General features: G+C 38.4%; 1 long non-coding RNA gene across 6 annotated transcripts in view; it reads left to right on the forward strand.

Annotated features, from left to right (window-relative positions):
• The window catches only part of LOC106021406, a 101504-nt gene that overhangs the window by 4712 nt on the left and 71490 nt on the right, over positions 1-25302 (forward strand). The window lies entirely within an intron of this gene.

Below are 25302 nucleotides of genomic sequence, written 5' to 3' on the forward strand. Positions count from 1 at the left end.
GGTTTAATTTCCAGCAGTCAAATGCACTGATTCAAGGTATGTTTCTGAAAGTGGGAAACATAATGTTTTACCTGTATTTGGAAAGATGAGGTCTTCTGGCAAACACCATGGTGAGAGGATCTGATTCTTCTGGGAGGAGTGCTAACATTTATTTGTGGTTTTACAAAGACTGGCAGGTGGTATGTATGTTTGTGTTTCCACAATAATAACACTAATGTGAGTTGTGCATTCTTCTAGACATTGTTTTTCCTGGAAGGTGTTTCTTGCTAAAACTTGTTCCCTGGCTTTGAAAGATTTGTGATCTAATTTGTATCCAATTCCTTACTACTTAAACTAGCCCAGTGATGTCCAGTTGCATAATTTGTGAGCCTCAGAGCAAAATGAAAATGTAGATTTCTGGTTCAACTCCAGAGACAAAATATCATTTTCTGTACTAAACTATTATGCTGCCACTGCTTCCTCTTCTCCCTTTGGCCCCTTCTTCTCTTCTCTCCCTCCACTAGCCATGGTGTTTTCTAAATTTGCTGATTTGTAGCCCAGACTGGCCTGGAACATATGATCTTTCTATCCTAGCCTCCTGAGTGCTAGGGTAATAGGCATACAATACCACCCCCAATTTAATTTGCTTTTTAATGTCAGTTTAAGGAAAAAAATGAAAATTTAAATTCTTGCGATGAATTAGATTATTCATCTTTATATTATACAAAGGAGTTTTAAATGCAAATATAACAGTATTTCATTCATACGTGGAATCACCAAAATTACCTAATTGGAATTTCATGTCTCCTACATCCATATGTATTTGTGATGCCACAACTGTGTAAACTCAGCACAAACTCAACTGTTTTATTTCCCTTCTTCATATGTATACATTCTAACAATATTCTCTGCCTTCTGCTTACTGATAAGTAAAGAAGAACTTAAAAAGAAAGAACTCTAGATTGCTCTTTGTATGTTTTTTTGGGAAAATGATTGGCCACAGGAAAGAAACATGAGCAAGAAGGGATGTGATAGGATTCTTTGCTTGTGTGTATTTTTTGGATGTTACCACTTTCTTTTTGCACCTGCAGCAAATTCCAATTCAACTGGAGATCATATTATACTAAAATTGTCAGCACCTTGACTCAGTCATAGATGCAACATGCTTGTGTGCTCTGACTCACTACGCCTCATACATCCACCAATGTCTTCTATTCCAGAGGCATCATGCATATGATATACAAATGGGTGGCAAGTAAGAAAGGACATGTATAGTCTTTGCCTCTGTGTATGTTCTGTTGTGTCACTAGACTTAATTTAGAAATCAAATATTTAAGCAAAAATGTGTCAGGAATTTCTAGACTTTCTGACTGCAAATCATCAATCAAAACCAAGGGATTTCTGGCATTTTCTGTAAAACAATCATTATTCAGAACATTGAACATCCTCATCCTCTGGGCATCACATACTGTTGTGACCATTAGAGATGCCCAATACATTTATAAATTCCAGCAAAAACTTGTTATTCTTGACCAATTCCTAGAGTACACTTCAGTGTCTACATCTATGAACCTTAACCATTACAGATGCCAACTATGTTTTTTGTTAGTAATTATAAAGCAGAGAAAAAAAAGAAGAAGAAAACCTACAAAGTTGAGTTTAAAAACTTTCACAATTTCATACCCAGGAAAGCAGAATTATGGTTTTTCACCCTATTGTCAGAAAAGAAATTTTGTCTATGTTGATTGTAAAACAAATGAGAGGGATAATTGCTAAGGTGATTACTTGGGCTTTTATATCTGTGATGCTGTGAAATACGTTCAGCCTAGTTTCTTGGCATATGATTGTCCTTGAGATCTTCAAAATAATGTGTCTTTTTGTATGCTAACAACTGACTTGATGCCTGGAAGCCGCTAGGTACATTCAGTGTGGGGCTCACCATCAGAAAGATGAAGGCAAGGTTACAGATTGAGACTTTTAGCCCCATCCTCCAGCCTCTAGGGGGTTGTGTAGAGTTGAAGGTGAATTGAGCACCAGTTTTATTAAGTATACTATATAACAAAGCCTCCATAAACCCCTCAAAGGACAGGATTCAGAGAACCTCTCAAGAGATGAACACATGGATGTTACTGAGTAGTGGTATGCTAGAAGTACAAGGAAGTTCTGCACCCTTTTGTCAATCTTCTCATCTAATTCTCGTAAGTATTCCTTTAATATTATTTATAATAGACAGATAAGTTAATTGTCTCTGAGTTCTTTAAACCACCCCTGAAAATAATTGAACCTAAAAAAGAGTTAGGGAAATGGAAACCTGTAATTATTGCCACTCATAAGCACAGATTAAACAACCTGGAATCTGCTATTAGCATCCAAACATGACTACTGATTGAACCTTCACCTCTCAGATTTGATGCTATTGGGCATATTAGTGTGAGAACTGAACTGAACTATAGGATATCCAGCTGGCATCTCATGCTATAGTAGTGGCTTGTTAAATGAGTGTGTGGGGGGATCTTCACACTTGTGGTATCAGAGTGTGCTATGACACCAAAGAAGAAACTGAATTTGAGTTGTTTTTCTATTTAGTGTCACATACAAATAAATTATAGTTGACATCAGATGGCAATAAGATTTTTTTAAGCACATACAGGGATGGAGAGAGGCTCAGTGGTTAAAGAGTACATACTGCTCTTGAAGAAGATCTAAGTTGATTTCCCAGGACTCCTGTTACAACCACCTGTAACTGCAATGACATTTTGTTGGTGCTTTAACAGATAAAGCTTGCCTGACTAGTTAGCCACAGAGACCAGGTAGTGGTGGTATACACCTTTAATCCCAGCACTCAAAAGAAGAGACAGGCAGATCTCTGTGAGTTCAAGGCCACCCTGGGCTACAGGAGATTGAATCTGTCTAAAAGAGAAACAGAGCTCACACAAAGGTGCTCTCAATACTTGGGTCACATGCCTTTAATCCCAGTACTAGGGACGCGGAGACAGGAGTGATATGGCTGGACACAGAGAGGAATATAGGGCAAGAGGAGACAGGAGCTCAAATGAAATCTGAGGATTCCATCTGAGAGGCAGTCTGAGGTTTCAAAGAGACAGCATGCAGTCTAAGGATGCAGTCTGAGGACAGCATTGCCCCTTTGGTCTGAGCATTGGTAGAGGTAAGAACTCTAGTGGCTGGCTACTCTACTTCTCTGATCCTTCAGCTATCAGCCCCAATAGCTGACTCCAAGTTTTTATTTTATTTTTTATTTTTGGTCTTTATGAGACAGGGTTTCTCTGTATTGTTTTGGAAGCTATCAGTCCAGCCCGGCCTCGAACTCACAGAGATCCGCCTTCCTCTGCCTCCCAAGTGCTGGGATTAAAGGCGTGTGCCACCACCGCCCGGCTCCCCAAGTTTTTATTATTAATTACAAAGAGAAATCACTTCCGGGGATCTTATGCTCTCTTCTGGACTCCATGGACAAGTGCACTCATGTACACATATACACATAATCAAAAATAAAGTACTTTAAAAATAATAAAATGCTTGTTGGGGCCAAGAATTGATTTTTTTTCTCTCATGTTAAACCAAAGGGAAGTAATTATAATCATAGATGAATTTTCCTAAACTAATTGTAAACTAATTAATTAATCTACTCAGTTATTGGGGGAAGTTAAATTTTTATCTCTCCCACTTCTGGAAATTAGCAGTTAGGTCTTAGGAAAGGACCTACTGATACTATAAAAGATAATTTTTGTAAAACAAAAAGCTTCCACAACAGTATATTAGAGCTGAGGCCTGAATTTTCTAGGACTCTCACTTAAATTACTTATTCAGAATTTATGGTGGAATTTTGGATGAGAGGGTGAGACAGGATCTCATTTTGTGGACGAAACTGACCTGGAACCCACTGTGTAGCTTATACTATCCCTGAACTCTTGGCAGTCCTACCCTTGGCTGAGATTATAGGCATAAACCACCATACCCATCTGATACTGGAACATTTCTAATGACTTGTATATATAGTTGGTCTGGAAGAGAGAGGAAGAAACATAACATTAAGACTAGATTAAGTGTTTCCAATTTAAACAATTAACAAACAGTCCAAACCAAAGTCTTGGACCAGTATATTCCAAGATAGTTTTCCTGGTTCTGAGGCTCTTATTACACCTTTATTTTCACATCTTAAATTCCAGGAAAACTTCACCCAATAACCTTTTTATTGACACTCAACTCTCCCGAGATTTGATCTTCATGCTGTATCTTCATTTCAGAGACCAGAAAAAAAAGCTGTTCTCAGATGTCTAAATATGGATTGGCCCTTGTATTTCTTTAGTTTCTCAATCACATGTGTTTTTCAGTTTTGATACTTTAAATGTATAGCACAGACATCAAGGGAAACCATACAGTGTGGGTTATTCAATTCTTTCTAGAGACAGCCTGATTAACATTTTACTTCAATTATTTCTACAAGTTTTTTTCTATGAATATATTACATAGTGGAAATTGTGTCCTATTTTTTCACTCTGCAATGTAGCAAAAGCTCCCATGACAATTAAAACTTTTCATATACATTGTCACAGTCACTGTTCTGTTGCTGTGAAGAGACACCATGACCAAGGCAACTTTTACAGAAGAAATCATTGGAACCCCCAGGGTTGCTTACAATTTTAGAGGGTTAGTCCATGATCATTATGTCAGAGAGCATAGTGGCAATCAGTCAGGCATGGTGCTGGGGAAGTAGCCCAGATCAATGTCCTAGTCCACAGACAGCAGGCAGAGAGACACTGGGCCTGGCATGGGCTTTAAAAACTTCAAAGCCTAACCCCGGTGACACGCTTCCTCTAGCAAGGCCACACCTGCTAATTCTTCTAATCTCAAACAGTTCTACTGCCTGATGACTAAGCATTCAAACAGATGAACCTTTTTATTCAAACTACCACAGTTATTTTAATGACTGTAGAATACACTGTGGTAAAGATCTAGGATGGTCTACCTATTTTCTGGTGTTAGACGGCAGACTGTCACAAACTTTATAGTATTATAAATAGCACACTGAGAATTTTTTGGTTGGAAACCTTTGTCTATTTAGAATGAAATTCTTAACACTAAAAATATTCTAGTTTTTTTAGTTTATTATTTTTAAAAGAACAACAATTACTGACTCTTGACATATTTCTTCTCCAGCAGAAAATTACATGTAATATTCTAGTGGCCCCATTTGCTCTTCCCAAATTTTTTTTCTGACCTGTTAACTCACCTTCATCTCAAAGATCATTTTCTTAGGGAAGCCTTTCCAAACTGTTTGGTTATGATTTTTTTTAGATCTTGTGTTGTGTCATTTATTTTTTTTTCTATAGCATGTATCTCTAGCTATAATAGTCTTCTTCCCTTAGAGGAGAATACTGCAGTCATCTGGATTAGAAAGCATTATAATTTATAATTATACAGGATGCTTCATGTGATCCCATAAGTATCCCTATGATATGATAGGTTAAAGCTTGAGATTTAAAGGACTGCAGAGTTGTGTCTATTTAAACGCTTGTTCTTGCAGAGGACCAGGGTTTAGTTCTCAGAATCCTCATAACTCTAGTTCCAGGATATCTGATGCCCTCCTTTGGCCTCTGTGGGCACCAGGCATACATGTGATGTACATACATAAATGCAAGCAAAACACAAACATAGATCTAAGAATAACAACAAAAAATAACTTGATATTTTAATATGAGCAGTCAAAAATATTTTTGTTCCAGGCATTACTTTATGGACTGGGAAGACCAAAGGAAAAACTACAAACATAATTCCTGTGTCATGGGGCTTAAAGTCTACAAAAGAGGTCAACTAACTTCCCATTAAGGGACACATAGTTACTATTTTAGGTTTTATCAGATAATATGATACAATTAAAAAATCACTAATGGATAAAACATAAACAGGAGTGTGGTTGAGCTCTAGTTTAAACAAAGGTTGTGGTCTACATTTGACCCAGGGCTCATCATTTATTGATCTCTGTTCTAACGTCTAAGAGACATTATTAAGCAAGTTATTTGAAGTAATTACTTTAAAGTCAAAGGACTGGATGCTATAAAATCCCATCACACAATTGCCAGATCTAGTCTGGAGAGAAGAATAAAGGTTACTTTGGGGAAAATGACTGTTTCAGTTACTGTTGTATTGCTGTGAAGAGACACCATGGCCAAGGCAACTCTTACAAAAGAAAGCATTTAGTTGGGAGCTTGCTTATAGTTTGAGAGGTTTAGTCCATCATCGTCATAGCCAGGGAGCATGATGGCAAGCAAGTATGTCGTCCTGGAAAAGTACCTGAGAGGTCTACATCCTAATACATAGGCAGAGAAACAGATTGGCATGGGCTTTTGGAAATCTCAGATCCCACCCTAGTGACACTTTTCCCAACAGTGTCACACCTCCTAATCCTTTTAATCTTTTCAAATAGTGCTACTCCCTGGTGACTAAGCATTCAAATATATGAGCCAGTGGGGACTATTTTTATTCAAGCCACAATGACTTTAAAATTTGAAGAATATCTACCTCAGAGTAATATAAATGATAATAAGGTGAATAGAAAAATTAGTATTGAGCTTCAAAATTGATAGAACAAGATAAATTTGTGTAAGCATAGTATAAAGTGAAAGGACAGACCAAGAGCATGATGAAGAGTTGCTAAGAACTAAAGAGGAGTTATCAGTGAGATGTAACAGTAGCAAGAAGTTGAAAACATACAGATAGTCTAATCTACTCTTCAGTTTGGTTTGAACATTCATTGATACATGAAATATGGAGATTGGAAAATGAAAACCTAAGAATTATGAAATCCTCAGTTTCTGAAGGATACCATTTCTAAAGGATAAATAGAAGAATGGGCTGAGATGTGGGGAGGAATATAATGTAGAGAGAGAACAGAAGTAAAGGAATGAGATAAGTAAAAGAAATAAGAACACATTGTAGGCACAAGAGGCACTCAGTGTTTTGACAGAGGGTTACAGTGTATGATAAAGCAAAGGGGAGGAGTCTTAGTTACTTTTCTATCACTGTGAAGAGTTACCATGACCAAGGCAACTTATAAAAAGTAGTACAAGCTTGCAGTTTCAGAGAGTTGAGGCCATTACCATCGTGGCAGGGAGCATGACAGTAGGCTGTCAGTCATGGCATTTGAACAGCAGCTAAGAACTTCATGTGAACCCTAAGCGTGTGCATGCATGTGTGTATGCGACAGAGAGAGACAGAAAGGAAGAGGCAGGAGAAGGAGAAACCATTCTAACTGGGAATGTCTTTGACTTTTAAAACCTCAAATCCCTCCTTAGGGTTTTTATTTCTCTGAAAAGACACTATGACCATGGCAGCTCTTATAAACGAAAACATTTAATTGAGGCAACATATTATAGTTTCAGAGATGCAATTCATTATCATCATGGTGGGGAGCATGGTGACATGCATTTACACATGGTGCTGGGAAGTAGCTGAGAGTTCTACATCTTCCAGGCAACAGAAAGTAAACTGAGACACTGGGTGTGGCTTGAGCATATATGAGACCTCAGAGCCCACCTCCACAGTGACACACGTCCTCTAACAAGGCCACACCCATCCCAACAAAGCCATACTTTCTAATAGTGCCACTCCCTGTGGGTGCCATTTTCTTTCAGACAGACACACACACACACACACACACACACACACACACACACACACACACACATACACATACACACACACACTAACATACCTCCAACAAAGTCACAACTCCTAATCCTTCCCAAACAGTTGCACCACCTGGGGTCTAAATATTCAAATGTATGAGTCTGTAGGGGTTAGTCACATTTAAACCAGCACATTCCACTCCCTGGGCCTCCTAGGCTTGTAGGCTTATAATGCAAAATGCATTTACTCTTAACTTCTAAAGTCCCCACTGTCTTTCAGTGCCAACACTCTTATGAAGTCCAGTCTCTTTTGGGACTCAAAGAAATCTTTTAATTGTAATTAAAAATCAAATTACATACTTCCAAAATAAGTGACACATAACATGCATTACCATCCCAAAAGGGAGAATAATGAAATCATGGTTCAAACCCAGACAAAACCTATCAGGGCAGACTTCAAATTCTGTAGCTCTTTGTTGGATGTAAAGGCATAGATGGCTGTATCCTTGCTGTTTTGCTACCTGCAACACACTCTTTCTCTCTTCACCAGGTTCTATTTTTTGTCTGGAGAATTCCTTGGAAAATATACCACAGCTCTGGGATCTCTAACATTTGGGTCTCCAATACACACAATCTTAAGTTTTAGCTTCACACAGTGGTTTCTTTGGGCCTCTAAGCAGGGACACCCTGCCACACATCTGGCCTCAGTGTTTCTCCTTAACTCTGTAGAAAATTCCAGAACACCTTTACTTTTGTATCCTTCATGATTATAAAGCCAGAACCATGTGACTAACGCTAGGAAGTTCTGCCTAGGATGGAACCTAGCCACCATGCAACCATAAGCTTTGATTTGTTATTGGTTTTTCTTTGTTGCATGGTGTTGTTCTTTTAAGATTTAAAATTAGAAGGTGCAAGATGAAATCAGCGCAATGGAACACAAACCATAGAGAGTACATTAACAATAGAGTTTATTACAGGGCAGGAGAGAGAGACAGGGAAAGATGAGAAGAGACAAAGAGGGGAAGAGAAGAGAAGAGAGCAAGGAGAGTAAGAGAGTGTAAGTGGGTGGGGGTCTGTCTTTTAAAGGGGTCTTTTACATCTGCGTGCAGACTAGTACTTATGGAACCCTGGGCTGACCAGAGTACTGTCTGAGTGCATTCTCAGGTTATGCAATGCCTGAACCTTTCACATGGGCTTTCCTTTTTACAAGTTGCCTTGAGGACACCACTTCCTTTATTCCATTTTACATCACATCTTTCTTTAAATTTCTCATCTCTTTTAAGCACACGACTTGACTCCAACATTAAATTTCCTGCCATCCTGTATCTCCTCAAATTGTACTTTTTGTACTTATTTTTCCCTGCTTGTTGTATTTCTTTATAGACCTGCATAAGTGTGATCTCTACTAACCACATGGCATAATCAATATTAGGTTGTCTTGAAATCTCCTCTGACAATGAAATTATTCTAAAACTCTTCAGTTTAGTGTCAGGCAGATTTCTAGAATAAGTGCAAAAAGCAGCTACATTCTTAACAATACATTGAAAGAATGGTCTCTAGCCCAGTGGCCAGCATTGCTCTCCTCTGAAGCCACTTGAGCTGGGCTTGTAGCACTGTCTTCCAAGTTTCTACTAGGATAGCCCATTGAGTCCCATTTACCAACATTCAGCTGCTTTCTTGGTTCAAAGTGTCAAGATCTTCCACATTCCTCAAAACAAACAAACAAAACAATTAGTCAGCATTGTCAGATCTGTCACAGCAATAGCCCCACTCCAGGTACCAACTTCTGTCTTATTTCCTTTTCTATTGCTATGAAAAGACATGATGACAAAGGCAACTTATAAAAGAAAGCATTTAATGGGGGCTTAAAGCTCTGGAGGTTGAGTTCATGACCATCATGGCCAAGAGCATGGTGGCAGACAGGCATGGCACTGGTGCAGTAGCTAAGAGCTTATACCTGACCCACAAGCATGAGGCAAAGAGAGAGAGCTAATAGGGAATGGCTTTGAAACCCCGAAGCCCATCTTCAGTGACACACCTCCTCCAACAAAGCATTACCCAATCCTTCCCAAATAGTTCTACCAAATGGGGAGCAAGCATTCAAACATATGAGCCTATTGGGCCATCCAAACCACCATAGACGGCATTTTGAGTTGTTTGTGGTGTTTTTGGAGGGTGAGGTAGGGTCTCTCTGTGTAACCCTGGTGGGCCTAGACCAGGCTAGCCTCCAACTCCTAGATCTCTGCCTGCCTCAGGCCTCCAAGTGCTGGGCTCAAAGGCATGTACTACCATACCCACTAGAGTTTAGTAGCATACATTTGAAAGAGCTATTGCTCAGTTGGTTTCCTCAGTAATCTAGAAAAGGATGCAAGTGAAGTCTCAGTGATCCTCAGTCCCTAGCACAGGGAAACGTGACTCCATTACTCCCTAGAAGTTTTAAAGGATTTAAGAAACTCTAAAGTAGTTTCTACATCAATAAAAATGTTACAAAGTTGGCATATGAACAGGAATTGTTTGTGTCTAAGGCTTAATTGATTCAATAATACCAGTTCAACCGTTTTCATTTATATTAAACATGCATTTTATTACTTAGTTCTAATCTTTTTGTGTTACTACTTTAAAGTTTTATTAATGCCCCGGTATTCCTAAAGCCCTGTATTAGATACTGTGGGTGATTCTTAAAAGTGCTGTAAGTCACAGCCAAGACTCAAGCAGTGTTGTTGACCAGTGGGTTGTAAGTTTCTTGACACTGGGAATCATACTTGGTGTTTCCTTTTTACTTTGCACAGCACCAAACATCATTTGGTTGTAGCTGCAGAAATCTCTCTCTCTCTCTCTCTCTCTCTCTCTCTGTCTCTCTCTCTGTCTCTCTCTGTCTCTCTCTCTCTGTCTCTCTGTCTCTCTCTCTGTCTCTCTGTCTCTCTCTCTGTCTCTCTCTCTCTGTCTCTCTCTGTCTCTCTCTGTCTCTGTCTCTCTCTGTCTCTCTCTCTGTCTCTCTCTGTCTCTCTGTCTCTCTCTCTCTGTCTCTCTCTCTCTCTCTCTCTGTCTCTCTCTCTCTCTCTCTCTCTCTCTCTCTCTCTCTCTCCTCTGCTTTCACCATTTGGTGAGTAAGTAGTGCCCAATCTGGCCACTTCTGTACGACTTGAACAAAACATGCAACTATCAGAGCCAGTCAATATTCTGAAGCAATCGCCTTCATAACAGCAGTGTTCAGCTTGTTGAAGGAAGAAGTCTTGTGTAAAGGCCATATTGCCAGTGTGCTACCTTGCTGCCTTGTTCTTTGAAGTTTATAAAGAACTGTTGTATACCTTTATTTTCACAACAAGAGAGAGAGAGAGAGAGAGAGAGAGAGAGAGAGAGAGAGCAAGAGAGAGCAGTAGGAAACTACCCTATAGTCTTCCAGAACCCTTTTTAAAAAAATATTTGCTTCCCTAAATTAAGTATATCAAATCTATTTCAAGACTTAATTTATTAAAGGCTTTCGAATCTAGCCTATAGCTTTTCTTTACCTCTTTACCTTATCTCCTGTACTCATTCTGAATGAACTCACTATCTGTGTAGTTAGCCTGTATAATACTATTGTGTGGGAAAGGTTATATCTTGTAATACGTTAGTCTGCCATCGATACCTCAGACCCAATATTCCAAAACATAGTGTTAGTTAAAGATTCTCCCTTATATACCCCAAATTAGCAGTTCCTTATCATGCTTGTCTCCTTTGACTCTTACGTTTTTCAGCTTCTCACTGGATCATGCCATATATGTAATTTCATAAATGCAGACTTTACATTCTCCAGCCAGACTTTGGTCTTATCTGTCTCAACCAGTCTCATCCAGTATGATCAGTTTGTTTCCCTGATGTTTCATCTCCAGTGTTTTTCCCCACTCGGTGTCAGTCTCACATCCTTTTCTGATTACTCTGCTGTGGGACCTGCAGTTTAGAGAATTTGTTCTCCCTCAGAGCCTTCACCTATCTCCACTTCCTTTCTTCTCTAGCTGCCTTAAATTATGTTACTACTCTTGCCAGAAGCCACAGCTCCCTTTTCCTGTTCTGCGACTTGTGTAACTAAACACCAAATTTAACCTGGTGCCTGTACTCAGATTGCAGAGCACCTAGATATTAAAAAAAAAAAAAGGCTGCAGTGTAGATTGGCATTTTAACACTGCAAATTGAAGATCACAGACTTCAGTTAAATCCCTCTTTATCCATACTGATGAGAAGGGAACAATGTACCTTATGATAGATTAGGCTCAATCATCTCCACCTCATACTTTAAATGCCAGCAAATTCTTACTTGTATATCCAAAGTAATTAACAGAACATTTCAGTTGTTACCTACCCTCTGACTCACTAACCTAGCTTCTGTGTTTCTTTCTTATTTTGCTTTATAGTTTGGGGAGTCTAGTTTATTTGACAGAGTAACTTTCTAATATTTTTAAAGTAATACTTAATCAATTGAAAAGAACACATCTTAGATATCCTGGGATGAAAATAATATATAGAGAGTAATCATTCCTGAGGATAGTGACCTACCTAAATAGGTTTTTATAAATCTAAGTACTCTAGACTCAGGTCTTGTGAAATATTTAATTCTTATCTTTCCCACTTTCCTAAAAACACATGCTTTCCTTAACAAGGCATAGAAACAGTACTACTTGGGAGAGCATTGGAGATTGTTTTATGTATAAGTACAGGTAATGTATTAAATGAGAGTAGCATAGTAGCTGAGAGTCAGGCTCTGCAGCCCAGTTTCCCTTTGCCTGCTCTATAGTTTTTGCTAAGTTACTTTCTCTGCTTTATTTGTCTCATCAGTATAAGAGTGGCAGTACTCACCTTACAGTGTTGTGCCAGTCTAATTATGGATACTAAATGAGTTAACCCTAGACTGATAAGTACTCAGTAATATAAGCTCTTATTCACAATGTAGACACAGCTCTATTTCCTAAAAATAGTCTTACCCATTAATAACAGAAGAGCAATTTTAAAAGCTAGGAACTATTGGAATTTCAGTGATGAGATGTAAAAACTAACATTTAGAATTGCAAAAGATTGAAGAAATTATTTAGATCATTGGTTCTTAATCAGTAACACGCATCAGAATTCTTTACAAGGTGTTGTAAAGATACAATTACCTGAGCCCCCTCTTCACATCTACTATGTCAGAATAGCCATGGGCAAGTCTATTATAGGCTTCCAATCAAGAACTAACAAAGTACTTTAAGATTTTAGATTTTATTATGAGAAAATTGAGACTCAGAGTAAATGTCCACCAAGCATTCCATAAGATTTGTTCAAGCATCCAAATCACTTACCTCCTTTTTTGCATAAGCTTCTTGTGTTCTGTTGCTTGCCTGATATATTGAGAGAAACTAATACAGAAATTTTTCTTTCTCTCACTACCAGAAAGAATAAGAAATGCTTTATTTATTTGTGTGTGTGTGTGTGTGCTTGTGTGCTTGTGTGTGTGTGTGTGTGTGTGTGTGTGTGTGTGTGTGTGTGTAGCTTGCTGTTTAGGCTAGCCTGGCTGTTTAGGCTAGCCTGGCTGGTCAGCAAGCCCCCGCCCCAGGATCTTAGTCCACCAGTGCTAGGGTCACAAATGATATCCACCATACTTGGTTTTTTTGTTATGTGAATGTTAGGGATCAACCTCAGCCATCCCAGAAAATGCTTTTGAAAGGCACTTTATTGGGCTTTTAATTAAAAATGACAACATTTGCTGTGCAACTCATCCTGGGAACTATTGCACATTTTTATAATAGGATCTGAAGTAAAGTTTGTTGTGTTTTTCTGTGGGCATCAGTCTTTAGCACAGCACTGCCAGTTGGTGCAAGAAACTTTGCATGGCAGAGAACTGAGCAGTTTACCCTCAGATTGGACAGGCTAACCGTGCTCTATAGGTTGAGGTAGTTGTGTTGTCTTAGAGGGTTAGAGCATCCCAAAAGAAATATGCACTGCTTGCTAAAAAAGTGAACTTTTTTTTTTACAAGTTTAAGGGTTTTTGTTTTTGTTTTGTAAATTTTGTAAGCTATTGTAGAATTTTCCAAAATAGTTGCTGGAAAAGAAATTAGTTGCTGTTAGGTTCTTGTGCAACTTTATTATTGGTAGGTTAAAAGGCTAAAAACTATGTTGAAGAGGAAGACTAAAAACTGTTAAAGAATACAAATGGGGAATTTAGTATTTTATAGGATATGATATTATCTTTAAAAATTATTTTTCTTAATTCATTATATAGTTTTTGTTGCTATAATAAAAGACTGATCAAAAGAAAGTTAGGGAAAGAGGAGTTGTTTTGGCATACAATTCTAGAAGTGTAAAGTCTGCCATTCCCTGTGTTCTCTCTCTGCCTCCTGCGTATGGATTAAGAGGTAAGCTCTTAGCTATAACCCCTACCGTGCCTTAGGTCTGCCACTAGGACTCTAGCCCTCTGAAGCTATAAGCCCAATTAAATATTCTCTTTTAGAAGTTGCCTTACTTCTCATAGTGTTTAGCAAGATAATAGAGCAGAAACACTAAGACCTGAAAGAATAGATGGGATAGTCAGGAAGAAGAACCCCTTCCTGTAGTGGGAGGGATACATGAAAAGGTAATGGAGTGGGGTGTTGATGATCAAAATACAGTATATGCATCTATTAAAAGATTATAATGAAACCCGTTGTGTATAATTAATGTATGCTTTAAAAGGAATTAGTGGCAAGTCATACATATGAAATGATTGACAACACTGAAAGTAAGGTGGAGGAGACACTCCCACCACAGCCTGTGGGCTAGTTGTCGTGCTCCTAATATAACCTCCAACTCACTCTCCACATCATCTTAACACCTCTGAGATATATGTCATTTTCTCCCTTGGCTGTCTAGCTCAGGAGTAAGTACTCTTTTATCTTTCTGAGTAACAAATTGCTTTTCTTTGTATACAGCTTGTTGGAATACTTTTGTCTTCACTGATTAAAAAATGAAAAAATAGTTTGATTGTAGGGGAAATGTACCATTGTGAAATGAGGGGATGGGGAAATAGCTAAGTTGAAAGAATACTTGCTTAGTATACATGAGACCCTCGGTTTGATTCCCCAGCACCAGATAAACTGGGTGTAGTGTTGCTCACCTAATATCCCAGTACTTGGGAGGTGACAGCAGAAAGGCCAGAGTTCAGGTCACAGTTTGAGACTAGTCAGAGCAACATGAGACCCTGTTTGTAAAAAAAAAAAATAGTGTGTGTGGGGGGATATTGTGGAAGTAGAATTTTTTAAAAGGAGTAAAAAAGTAAGTTATTCATTAAACTATTGACCAAAAAACTAGAAAAAATTGTTAAAACCAGATTATGGAATATTTTGAATAGTGAATCAAGCTTAGAGTTGGTAGCTTGCATAGAGGAGTCTGATGAGTTTGTTCAAGAAATTACAGTTGACTTGACTTGTAACAATTATATACAGGAAGGATTTAATGGTGAAGAAAGAGGTAGAGGCAATAGGCTAGCAACAAAAAAATCGGAGGACATTAGGATAAAGGCTCTATTTGATCAAGTATCTGATAGATACAAGACTCTGTACCTGGTAGGTACTGGGGATACAGTGAGGACTCTACCCATGGCAGGAAGGAGTTTGCTATGTAGTGTTAGATGACAACCTCTTCAAGGTTAGATGAGTTCCTACACAAAGTTTTGATACTCCACTTTTGACCTTTGCCTGGTTACTAGAGAAAATCCTTATTTACAATGGTACATATTCCCTGTAATCAAACTACTTCCTGAGAAACTACGGGAGGATGGCAGCTGGTTGTCCCTGGCTCTTGATGGTGCAGCCTCAGCCAGAGCTGTTTGAAACAGATTGTACTGAACTTTTTGCTATCACAAGTCTTGAACTCTAAGTGACCCTGCAACCATTCCACCTTGGCCAGAGCAAGTGTATTTCTGCTGATGGTCTAAGGATTGTTATGACTAGTCCAAAACACACACATCTTTAATGACCATGGTTGATGCCAAGAGACAAAACCAAGTGGTCCAGGCATCCCCTTCTGGGGCTGTAAAGCAGACAATTCAGGTTCCCTTAGTGACTTGCCTGAGAGACACTACTGTGCTGCTCACTATCTTGGTGTTGCAGCATCAGGTCCAGTAAAAGGCTTCTCTCAAGTGCTCTTTTCTTTCTGTAGAATATTCTCTGTGTTAGTGGTGCTTGCTGAGCTGGTAACGTGAGGAACGAAGTAGTGGAGACAGCAGAAGAGTGGTGGCGATGACAGAGACAGCACAACCCCAGTGCCAATAGCTGTCAGCAGGCCATGGTGTGAAAGCAGCAGAAGCTGCAGCTCAGCAGTTCTGCAGTGACCAGGTAAAGAAGGGGGTGGTGAACAAGAGATGGCAAAACAAGGCAGAGATCTGAGACTTAACAAAGGGTAAAAGACTGGAAGATGCTCGAGAAGAGAACCTGCAGGCTAGGCTGCTAGAAAAGTTCTAGAGAACTCTCACATTTTCAAGGCCACGGGTCTCAGATTCAGGGCTAAAAGCTGTAACAAACACTGTCTGTGCCAAGGGCTAAAGGTCTCAGTACCTGTGACCTGTGTGAGCACTGGAACATTAGAGGGTGCCACTTACTGCTGCTGCCTGCTGCTACCACCGAGTGAAATGACAATTGCCAGAGGCTACAACTTTAAGGGCTTTTTTTTTCTTCCACAGTTGGTTTCTGGATATAACCACAACTTCTCAAGCTGTATGAAATATTTACATCTAGGTGGATGAGAAAGTCTCAGAGCTATAGAACTCATTATTCACACATTTTAGTTGGCAGTTGAAAGAGAATTGGTTGTTGGCTGTGGTTGTACATTTCTATGATCTCAGCAATAGGGAGAAGTATGTTGCTGCAAGATTAAGGCCGCCTGAGCTTCATAGTAAGGCCCATCCAAGGAGAGAGATGGAGACTGGGGACAGGGAAGGAGAATTGGTACAGATAACAGAAGTAAGTGGCAAGGCAATGAAAGCAAGAACTAATACTTTCCTGGAGTGGTTTGGGGTACTAGAAAATAAGTAGAAATAATGTCAGAATAAGGTTTTGATGAAAATTTTTTCCGAGGCAGGGTTTCTCTGTGTAGCTTTGGAGCCTGTCTGGAAATTCACTCTGCAGACTCTAGACCAGGCTGGCCTTGGACTCATTGAGATCCATCTGCCTGTGCCTCCCAAGTGCTGGGTTTAAAGGCCTGGCTGGATGTTTTTAAAATAAAGGATGTGGGCTTTTGCTATGTAACAAACATCCTAAAACACAGAGCCTACAACAATAATTACTATTATAGCTCACCTGTCTACCAACCAGCTGTTTTCAACAGAGCTTGCTTGTATAGCTGAAAGCCTCCTGGAAGCTTTGCTCTAAACTAGGCTGTTCCACTTATCTGTCATGCTTATCCTGGGATCAGGTGGCTTCCACGTTCTGCCCTTGGAAATAGGAAAAGTACTTAAGAAGACAGATAGAAATGCATAGGCCTCTTGAGACCAGACTCCAAAATAACATATTTGTGCTTCTGATTCATATTGAAGGGGTAGGAATTAGGATGTCTCTCTTTAGAGGAATTGCCAAGTGATATAACAAAAGGTGTGGGTTCATAGACTGGTGCTAAATATATAGAACGAGGGAGAGAGGAATGTAAGGAGAAAGATGAATATCATCAATGTTAAGGTTTAGTGTCCCCACAAAGGCCCATGTGTGAAGTGTTTGCTTCCCAGGCTGTCATTATTGGGAGGTGCTAGAACCTTTGAAAAATAAGGCTTCTTCAGTGGAAGATACTTAGATCATTGGGTATACGTTCTTGAAGGGAAATGTAGAGTCCCTGTCCTTGTTTCCTAGTTCATGATATTATTGGTTCTCTCATTAGCTCCTGCCATGATATCCTGTTTTTACCAGAGGCACAAAGCACTCCAGCCACTGGTTTCTGAACTTCTATAACAATGGGCAAAATTAAACCTTGGCTTGTTATAAGTAAATTGCTGTAGGTATTTCATCATGGAAAGCTGCCTAATACAATAGAGAATTAACCTTTGAAAAGAAGAAATACTTATGGGACTGGAAAGGAAGAATTTGAATGGGTTCGACTTAGTAGTAAATTAAATTACTAGATATCTAGTTAAATTTGAGTTTCAGATAAACAATGAATTCTTTGGGGAAAAAGTTAAGACCTCAGTTGCCCAAGCTAGCCTCAAATCCATAATCCTCCTGCCTTAGGTTCCTATATATATATATCACCATGCTAAGTCTATAATGAATTGTTTTATAGTACTATCTGTGTCTCATGAAATATTTGGTAGTTCTGAATTTGTATTTTTAAATCATCTTACATACCATTTAAGTACTTCTATAATGTAATATTTGGGATCTAACATACTAAAATGCTCCTCATTTAAAATGAGAGTTTAACTGGGTATCCTGTGTGTCATCTTCCAACTCTGCTTTGGTGGATTTTAAATAAACCCATTCTAAAGTGATTTCCAAAAAGATAGGTACATTTGGGGATTAGGTCTGGAAAGTTTGGAACAGCTGCTGTGGATGCTAGGGAGCGTCAGTGCAATGTTTGCTGAGCAGTTGTGAGGCTCACTTTGCTCAGGTGGCAGACTTTTTCCTGGATAAAGCAGCAGTAAGGTTTAGCTGTGGAAGAGAAGAAATGATCACTGTTACATGGGCAAGCTTCCCCCCACCTTCAACAGCTGTGGGAGAATATTCAGGCATTGAACTAACCAGAGTCTGGGCTATCAAGGAAAGCAGATGAAGCCAAAAGATGAATTGGGAAGACCTGAGAGCCAGATAGTCACAGTGGGTCAGAGAGGTGGGACTTCACATAGAAACTGAATCTACAGCCTTGAAGGAATAGTCTTGCATGATAACCGGGTTAAAATTCACTTTTACATTAACTAGGGCTAAATTAAAAGCAAAAGCCCTAGAGACAAGACACCTGATTTTGAATTCTGGTTTTGTTTTGGTTTGGTTTGGTTTGGTTTTTCGAGACAGGGTTTCTCTGTATTATTTTGGAGGCTGTCGGTCCAGCCTGGCCTCGAACTCACAGAGATCCGCCTGCCTCTGCCTCCCGAGTGCTGGGATTAAAGGAGTGCGCCACCACCGCCCAGCCTGGTTTTGTTTGTTTACACAATTGTCCCTTATTCATAAAATTGTCCTTATTCATAAAATAGAAATAGTATGGTTTGTTTAATAAACCTTGTTGGCTTATTAAGGAGTAAGTAAAATAAACCATGTAAGACACTCAGAATATATCCAGTACGTAACAAGTCCTCAAATGTTTGTAATTTTATTATTATAAATACTATCTAAGGGTATTAGTAATTAATAAATATGAGTGCCTTAGAGATTATGATTTTAAAGAAGAAAAATGTCATGGATGCATTCATTGTGTGTTTTCTTCCTCAGCTAGAAAACACTGTGCATATAAATACATCACAATTCTCTACTTGTTAAAGTTGAAGCTCATACAACCTTTATCATTTTAGGTTGTTTTCTTTAGTGTTATTACTAGGAAATAATTACACTTGAATCATTTATGTCTCATTTCCCTCTAGGTGAGCGTGCTTTGGGATTTTCAGTCTGAGTAATTCCTATGGGCTCTGCCACCCAGCCAGTTAAAGACAGAATTCCTCCCAGGGGTTTGTGCCCTGGGAATGTGTGCAGCTTGTTTTCATGAGACACGTTCCTTATTCTGGCCCCTGTTAGAAGCTGTGCTCCTAGTTCTGTTAACTTTTGTTTTTCTTTTATCATAACATAGTTTCTTAAGTTATTTGCACATTAAATTTTTTGAAAAGTAAATGCTTGATTGGGACATTTTGTTTTTATAAAGAAAAATTAAACTACTCATCTGTATTTTTCTGAAAAGAAAAGAAACATCAATTGATGTTCTTATCTGAGAAGAAAATAAGAAAAAGAATGGCTTTGCTTCTAATATTTTAAAATAAGGCAATAGTCTCTATTGGAGTCTTCTAAGGAATAACCAGTTTCATACAAAATCAACTTAAATGAATTCTTTATCTTTAAAAGAAAAGACTATTGGGTAAATCACATGTGTTCCCAGTCTTCTCTTGTGCAATCATAAACTACACAAACACATTATTCTGAACTCAGAGGATAAGGAACATTTGAAGCAGGACTTGCCCTTAAGACCTTCTTCAGTTTAAATGGTGCAATGGAAGACCACACAGTAGAACATAGCAGGAAACCCTTCCCACCTTCCTCCACCTTGATGCTTGCTGTTTTCCTTTACCTCTAAGGACATTGTTGCCATGACTATTTGGTATTGCAGAAGACGTATCATATTTCATGTATTATTTTTCTACCACAATTACTGTTTCCTTTTATGTCATGCCATAGGGTTCTTGGAGGGTTTTGTTTGTTTGTTTCTGTTTTTCAAAACAGGGTTTCTCTGTGTAGCCTTGGCTGTCCTGGATTTCTCTGTAGACCAAGCTAACTTCAAACTCAGGCACTGGGATTAAAGTTTTAACATATTTTTGTTTATAGAAGATATGGAGTATGCTATAGAAAACTTATAAATTGACTGCAAGTATCTAAAAGGTAAACTTTACATTCTGAGTTCAACAAAATTATTTGGAAGCCTAATGGCTTTGCTTTAAGCTACATTTTAAAGGTATTTTAGAGAATAGATACACTGAAAAGAGTATCTGTGCATCCCTGTTCCTCCACAGGGATTCTCTGTTCTGAAACCCTACCTGTCCTGGATCTCACTCTGTAGACTAGGCTGGCCTTGAACTCACAGAGATCTACCTGTCTCTTCCTCCTGAGTGCTGGGACTAAAGGTGTGCACCACCACTGCCTAGCAGAGATGCTCTTTTTAAAAAAAGATTAATTTAAGTGTTTATATTAATTGTGGTGGACTTTCAAATATTTTAAAATACAGTAGAAAAATTAAAGGTGATCATTATTGAGACTTTATTTGATCAATTAATGAGAATATATATTTTCTATGTGAACATTTTAGGAGATGGAAAGATGGCTCATCAGGTGAGAATGCTTGCCTCTCTTCCAGAGGACCCTGTCCAGGTCCCAGCACTTACATACTCACTTACAACTAGCTGTAACTCCAGTTCCTAGGGTTCCAGCATCCTCTTCTGGCTTCCCTGGGCATACATGTGGTTCACATACATTCATATAGGCAAACCTGCACAAAATAAAAATAAGTAAGTCTATTTTTAAAAAACTAAGGGTGAACACAAGAAATGTCAATAGTTGTGTCTGACCCATAAGATTACAGATGTTTTTTATTTCTTGTGTTTTCTAATTTTCTAAATAAACAAGTTAGGCTTTTATAAATATGAAAGTATGTGCTATTAAATAAAACAGAAGTGAGGAACTGAGAAAGCATGCTGATTCAACAAAATAACTTAAACAAGAAATTATACAATTATTCAAAACAAATTTTTACTGGAAAATAATTAAGGTACTCCTAGAATAACATTCCTCAGTGTTTGTCCACATACATCTCCTAGCGTGCGTGTTGAGATAAAGTCTACACTTCTAGCAGTCCATAATTTCAGTGCTGCTTTGTCTGGGAACCCTCTTGGTTAGCTCTCGTACTACACTGGCACTATTATAGCCCCTGACTATATGGGGTACTAAGCACTTAAAACGTAGTTAACCCAAGCTGAGATAAATGTAAACACTAGATTCTGAGAACTCCATACCAAAACAAAGGGTGGGGTAGCATAATACTTTTATTTGTACGCTATTTTGAACATACTATGTTCAACGACAAATTAAAATTTATTTTACCTGTTTTTTTTCTTGGAACGTTAATATAACTACTAGGAGTTTTAAAATTACATTTGTGGTTTATAACTTTAGCTTGCTATTATATTGACACTGGAATATCAATATTAGTCTAGAATAACTTGACAGGATTTTACTTCTGTTAACTTCAGTCTGGATTTTGTTTGTATAAATATAATTCAGAAAAGGATTAATAACCTACTAATGACCAGATTAGCAACTTTTGTGTCTTGTTATAAATATACTTGATACTTCTCAAAATTTATAGGTAGAGGTTAAATCAAATAGAAATCATAGAATTTGATCTGGAAAAGAAAACCCTCTGTGATCTTTTTTTTTTTCAACACAGGATTTCTCTGTATTGTTTGGAACCTGTCCTGGAAGTCACTCGGTAGATCAGGCTTGGTCTCGAACTCACAGAGTTCGGCCTGCCTCTGCCTCCCGAGTGCTGGGATTCAAGGCGTGCACCACCACCGCCCGGCTCCCCCTCTCTGTGATCTTTAAGTTAAAACTTTACCTTAGAGGATTATCACCCAAACAAAAGTGTGTTTAAATTGAGTACATAATGATGCTTACATGAAAGGTGAGTTGCCTCCCTCTGAGAACAATTGTGTTAGCCTATGTAGCCTTCATAAAGCATTCGTGGTACAGTAGCACTCTTACACTCAGAGCTCTAAGACAGAGTTTTCTGAGGAAGAATCAGAGGTCAGCCCAAGATTTATCAGACTTGCTTTATCTCGGGTTTTATAGCTTCTCTTTTATATTAATGGTGCAAATTAAGCTGTTCATTTAGAGCCGGGCGTTGGTGGCACACACCTTTAATGCTTGTCTTTCAGATATACAATAAACATGCCCTCTATTATTTCAAAGCAAAGAAATTATGACATTACAGCCTTCATTTATAAGTGCAGGTGAAGGGATAATTAAAAACTATGAGAGCCGGGCAGTGGTGGTGCACGCCTTTAATCCCAGCACTTGGGAGGCAGAGGCAGGCCGATCTCTGTGAGTTCGAGGCTAGGCTGGACCGAAAGCCTCCAAAATAATACAGAGAAACCTTGTCTCGTAAAACCAAAAAAAAAAAAAAAAACCTATGAGAAAAAGCAAACAGCTTATTTTACCTGTTGTTTCTTAAAATATATTCATTTGGAATATCTTAAGCCAGTGTCTCTTTGAGTGGAATATGTTCTTGAGTTATATTTTCCTTCAATGAGAGAATGAAAAAAGAAATTTAGGATAAATAATAAAGCATATGAATTATGAAAAGTCCTAATTCAAGAGAAGAATGGGTTGAAAATACAAAATATTTTTAGTGAAAATCGGGGTTTCCCCCAGTGAGAAACAGTGATACTAATTCATAAGAATAATAGAAAGTCCAAGTAGGGAAAACGAGACTTAATTTACTTTTGGTTCTGCAGAAACTTAGTATCAGTCTGGAAAAAAAAAGGCAAAAATGATGGCATGATAAAGCAGTGGTTTTATATTCCTGACCTCATTTCTCTGTTCCCCAAATTCCTCATTGACTAAGTTCTTTGGGGAGCACAATCTTCTAGGTGTCTAGATGCTCCCTCCCAAATTCCCCTTTCTATTGGTGTATGATCAGAGTTGTAGCTAATATATATCCCAGACTTGAGATTCCCTCCTTCTCTGATACCGTACAGGCTCGCCATATAGCAGGCTGCCTGTACCGTGTAACTAGTGCCTCCTGCTTCTCCATGGCTCGCTGATGCTCCTAGATGCACCTCACACTGAAAATGGAACAAATGTTTATTTCTTGCCCCCCATAATGTTTTATTTATTTATTTATAATAACAATCACATTTTCTCTGGAACATTCTTAATCCATAGAGGAATTTGGGGGACTCCATTATTATATGCACAGTCTTCTGACTCTTATGATCATAAATTGTACCTAATCAGAATATCTCTATCATTGATGTTTATTCAGTATTTCTGAAACTATCTAAACATGGATAAGTCAAGCCTTCCTGGAAATGACTACATGGACATTGTTTGGTAGTGGGAACTTTTGGAAAACCATTAAATCCAAACTCAAAACTGAAATTTGAGTCAATAAAATAAGCAGTTCTGTCTAAGAATTTCAGTTGCTTTTCTCTGTCCTTAAGAATAAGAAAAATAGCTTCTTTTTTAAGACCTTTAAATAAATATATTTTGGGAACCAGCGAGTTTAATTGTATTTCAAGTATAGCCCCCAAAGTGTATAATGAGTCTTTTGAGTCTTTGGTTGGTTGTCAGTATTCATGATGGTTATTCTTTAACATATTTTCTGCACATACACAGCAGCTGTTTATGGGAATTGGCCTAATTTCTATTAAATCACCTTTCATAGAAAAGGAAAAGTGAAGGGGGGGAAGGAACGAAGGATGGGGGAAGGGAGGGAGAGGGAGGGGGGGATATAAATGGATATAAATTAATGTGGCTTCCAATAATGGTGAAATTTAACTGAATACTTTTCTCAAATAGAGAGGGAGATTTAGGACATGATGTCGATATCTTATAAAACCCCAGGACTACTTTCCTGTTCTCCTGAGTTGTATCAGTCAGTACAAGGGCATTAACTGATAATTAGTGTCTATATAACCTCATAGGAAATTGTATGAATTTATGATGTTGATAAATACACAGCATGTGTATGACAGTTTACACCCGTATTTATTGGAGAATATTTGTATTAGAAATACTTGCATGATACGAAATGCACACCACTTCAAACTTTCTATATAAGTTGCCTATCTGAAAACTTCGTGGTTTGAGGCCAGCCTGGTCTACAAAGCAAATTCCAGGACAGTCAGAGCTGTCACACAGAGAAACTTTGTCTCAAAAAAACAAAAGAAAAAAAAAAAAGCAAGGAAGGAAAGAAAGAAAGAAAGCCTTGTGGTATTTATGAAAGCATTTTTAATCTTCTATCCTCTTAGAGTAAGCATTTTCCTTCCTCTGACATTAATTTCCTCTTTTAAGATTTTCTCTTCTATAGTAATCTTAGGGTAAATGAAAGTACACATAATAATAAGCCCATGTAGATTTTTAGCGCCCTGATTTTCTTAGGTAGTCTTGTAATGCTGCAGTAATTCAAAGCAGAAAACATCAGTTCTGCATATATATATATATATATGCTCTATATATCTAGGCACTTCCACTCTTAGTATAGTAAAGGCAAGATTTGCTCTCTCCCTGGAGTAGCCTATGTATAATAAAAAGTGAATAAATATTGATAATTGCTTCTTTATATGCAGAGATTGAGAAGCAAAATGCTAGAGGACTGTTTGAGTTCTATCTGGGGGCTAAGGACTGGGCATGGCAAATCTAATCTGTTCCTTCTGGTTTTGTAAAGCACTGCACCTACCTTCCTCAAGCACCAATACTTTCCTCTCTTCCTTTTTTTCCCCCTTGCTTCCTGTGTCCCCAGGAAAAAGCAGTAATCAGAAAAACCTTAACCACCTCACTACAACCGCTGCCTGAGTCACCTACCTGTATCTGAATTGTCTGCCTTTCCCCTCTTCTGAATGGAGTGTTCCTAGGTCTGCAGCGCTGCAACATGTACATTAGGTCTTGTCACTTTCCCTACTTAACTGATTGTGATTTAGCATCTCTCCTGCATCCTCGCTCTTTTGAATGTACTAGAAACCACCTTGTTAGAAACAGCCATCAGTTCTCTAGGATTCTGTTTTTAAGATTTATTTTTTAAGGTTTATTTATATTTTTGTTCATGTGTATGTGTGTGGTGATGGGCACAACTTTGGGATCAGCCTGACTGGGGCAACAGGGAATGAAGAAACAACAGACTCATTGTGGTAGTTTGAATGTAATTGGGTCCCTAAGCTCATAACAAGTGGTACCATTAGGAGATGTTGGAGTAGGTATGGCCTTATTGGAGGAAGTGTGTCTCTTGGGGTGGGCTTTGAGGT

The sequence above is a fragment of the Mesocricetus auratus genome, unplaced genomic scaffold (genome assembly GCF_017639785.1).
Source record: "Mesocricetus auratus isolate SY011 unplaced genomic scaffold, BCM_Maur_2.0 Super-Scaffold_100018, whole genome shotgun sequence".
Lineage (NCBI taxonomy): Eukaryota > Metazoa > Chordata > Mammalia > Rodentia > Cricetidae > Mesocricetus > Mesocricetus auratus.